Genomic DNA, 3885 nt, shown 5'->3' with positions numbered 1-3885 from the left:
GAGAGAGCGGGGAAAGAGAGAGAGAGAGAGAGAGAGAGAGAGAGAGAGAGAGAGAGAAAGAGAGAGAGAGAGAATTTTTAATATTTATTTTTAGTTCTCGGCGGACACAACGTCTTTGTTGGTATGTGGTGCTGAGGATCGAACCCGGGCCGCACGCATGCCAGGCGAGCGCGCTACCGCTTGAGCCACATCCCCAGCCCCCCAATTTGAGTTCTGAGCCCTGGACCCTGCAGGAGCCCAGCAATTCTGGCATGGGCACCATTCTGCAAAGAGGTTCTAACATGCTAACAAGGCAAGTGCCTCCTGGGTGTGGTCCTGGGCTCTTTACTCTGTGGAGTTGGCTCATGGCCACTGGTGACCCTGAGAATGTGGGTTTGGTTTTGTTTGTTTCCCAAGGTATCTTCTTCCTGAATCTAACCAGTATCAACATAAAAAGGCTTCCTGAGCCTGATTTAGCCACTCTAGCCCCACTACACAGGCCCCCACCCACAGACCTCCTGTCACCCTGGCACCCTCACCGGGGTCACCCACCCTGAGATCATTCCACATTCTTTCCCACATAATGAGAGGCTAAGATAAGGCTACAGAAGGAGCTAGAAATAACCAAGGATGGGAATGGGCTGTTTGGGTTAAGACAGATAGGAATGGGGTACAATAAGAACTAGATCTCAGGCTTCAATTGTTCTTACCATCATTATCATCACCATCTCCTCGACCCCTGCTCAAAATCCTTCAGTGTCTCCCTAGTACCTACCTGCAAGATAAAGATCTAGGGCCTTAGTTCCCAGGATTTGACATTGACAGAACCATCTGCTCTCACCTCCACTCTCCCTTCTTTCATCTTATTCATACATTCAACAGATTCTATGGAGCACCACGATGGGCCAGGTGTTGGTGTGGTATGAACAAAACTGACCAGGAGTCCTGGCTTCACGGAGCTCACTGCATTCTAGCCAGGCCCTAGTCATCCCATGGTATTGTTGTAGGAAACAGATTGGTGGAGAAGCAGCCAGGAGACCTCGGGGAGGAGGAGAACTCCAAATTTTATTTTACACCAGTGGGCCCAGAGGAGAACAAACTCCAAATTCTGAATCCTGATCCACAGTTTCCTCACAACATGTATAGATTATTTGGCATCTTTTTAGATCCATCCTATCATTGGGCTTCTTCCCTCTTGCAAAAAAAAAAAAAAAAAAAAAAAAAATTCCTAATCTATGTGACTGAAGGCCTTCTGCAAGGTCTCTAACATAAGGCACGCTTACAGAAACAGATAAGAAGAAAGGGCTCTTTTCACAGGCATCTGTTAAATCTCTAGCCTTGAAAGCCTGGCACAGGGGTGTTTACATTTCAAGAGGGAGTAGTCAGGCTCCTAGAGTTATTTACAACCCAAAAAGGTAGAGACCCATGGTTAATTAGTGTTCCTGAAGAAAGGCTGACAGAGGCAGAGAAATTGACCCTTTCCCCAGGCGTTGGTTTCCCATAACGTTTTTCAACCAGGTCTGGTTTTGCCATCACATTCCCTCTCCTTCTAGATGATTTCTGTGCATTTTCCAAGCCCTTGCTCAAAGCCTTCCCTGAGCAATCCCAGGTGGATTAGGTGCCCCCCTCTGATCTCCCACCTCCAGCCTAGGATCACCCCGTGGATGGTCATCATTCAGTCCCACGTTTCCCTCCCCTACCAGTGTCTCAAGAGCAGGGACAGTGCCTTTTCTCCTGGGACCCCAGGGTCTACTTTTAGATGCACCTCTAAAGAATTCTTCTTCCCCACAACTCTGGGGTGAGCAGGCTAAGGCATGGGGTGGGAGGGGGGGCAGGACTCCTATGGAGATTTCCAGGCCATTCTGAAACCTCCATGTGGGAGCATCCTCCTCTTGCATTCCAAGGAAGCAAATTAGGGGTGAAGCTGTAAACAGGTTCCAGCAAAGGCAGGGCATGAATGGAGACAGGACCTGCTGGCCTTTAAGTGGAGAGAGCAATTAAAAGGTTTTAGGTAGCAAAGAGACAAGACAGCCATGGCCTCTCTCAGGGGAGAGTTGATGGCAGGATGTGTGGAGAGAGGGTAGACCTGAGTGGCCAGCCCTGCACCGTCTCCCAGGAGGGGCTGAATACTGGGCATTCACAGCCTCATCCCTTCTCTGCCTCCCAAAGAGGATGCACAAAACAGAGGGGAGGACAGGCCTGGCTCCTGTCCCCAGTCAACATTGGCACTGTGGGTATCTCCGCAGATCCTCGTACCACCAAGCCCAGCCTAACAGTCCTACCCACCCACTGCCAGCCAGAGGCCCCTGGAGCTGCATGCCCATCAGGGCAAACAGACAGGAGCCTTGTGCCCGGCAGCCCCCTCCCTGATGGCTCATTTACATGGGATTTACATGGGCTCATTTCATGCCTCGATGCGCATGGCTTCCCGCCTAACCCAACCTCTCCCAGTGCCTCTGTGGAGACAAAGGAGTGTGCTCCATCCCTCAAGTCCCTTCCACAGGCCATCCGGACATTGAGAGCATCCCTGAAGGAAAGAAAGAGACTCTGAGATCCAGAGAGGGCAGGGACCACCCTGGAGGTCTCCCAGCAATCGGAGGGACAGGGCTTGACCCACACTTTCTTCACTAGCTACTCTGCTCTCTTGGGGCTGGACCCAGTCCTCCCACCATTTGCTTTGCCTCCAGCTGAGGGCTCACTGAGGGGGAAGATGTGAAGCCCCTCTGCTGCTGTTGCTTGGCTGTGAGCTGGGAAACAAGCCAACCGCCAAGACCAGATGAGCACATGAAGGAAATGAGGCTCAGAGAAGGCAAGGGCCTGCCCACGACCACCAAGGGGAACAGCAGCCAAGGCCTCTTGCCCCAGCACAGGGCTCTTCTGGATTCTTCAAATTCCCAAAGATTCCTGGTCCAGAGCACCTGCTGCCACCTTGGTCACCCTGGGAAGGCTGGGTGTGGAAGGAACTGGGAAGAATTCTCAGTCCTGGGTTGACCCAGAAGAGTCCAGAAGAGAACGAAGGGGAGAGGGAATGCTGTGAATGGGGCCATTCCAGTCCTGTGGGGTCTGCCAGAAGCTGGGCTGACTCAGAGTGGGGAACTGTCCCGAGGCTGCCATGCACCCCCAGCCCCCACCAGCTATTACTTCTCAGGAAAAGCTCCCAACAAATTTCCAAAGGCTCCCCACTATACCACGAGCAGGGGCAGGCAACAAAGAGAAGGGAGCAAAACCAAGCAAAGAGAGGGAGGGAAGGTCTCTGAGGGATAGCTGGGCTCCTCTCTGCAGCCCCCCTCCCACTGTCCTCACCCTCCATCCCAGAACTATTGCCCTTGTCCTGGCCTCCATTCATGGAACAGCTCCCAATCCCCTCCTCCACTCTGCCCACTCTCTGGCCCTGTGTCCTCTGCACACAGCCCTTGCCCAGACCCCTACCTTGCCTGGCAGCCCAGCCTGGAGTGAACATGCATTCCCGCCCCCAGCTGAGGCCACCAGCCTTCAGTGCACGCATTTCTATGAAGGTATCTCAGGGGGCCCTATTTGATCAGCTATTCCTCCCAGAACCACTCCTTGAAGGCAGGGAGGCCTGAGGCTGTTTCTAGCCTGGCCCGGGCCTGGCCTCCCAGGGGAAGCAGTCTAGGTGGAGGCTGGGAAGACAGAAAGAGGTGCAGGAAACATTGGGGCTTCAAGGTTAAGGCTTGGGGGAGCAGCACACTGCAGGAAGTTGTATGTTAAGATCCTCATCCCTGCCTCTCACTAGCTGGGGCTCTCTGAGCCAGCTCCCAAGGTCTATTAAGGAAACGTGAGGACATGTGTGGTGCTCACACAGGGAGGAGATACCAGTAGCAAACAGGAGTCCTCACTCACCCCAACCCCGTCAGGACAGCTTTGCAGGCAGGGAACAGGCACAGG

Source organism: Spermophilus citellus, assembly GCF_964194105.1.
Source record: "Spermophilus citellus genome assembly, chromosome: 4".
Lineage (NCBI taxonomy): Eukaryota > Metazoa > Chordata > Mammalia > Rodentia > Sciuridae > Spermophilus > Spermophilus citellus.
The sequence above is the reverse complement of the archived record's forward strand: the minus strand, read 5'-3'. Positions refer to the sequence as shown.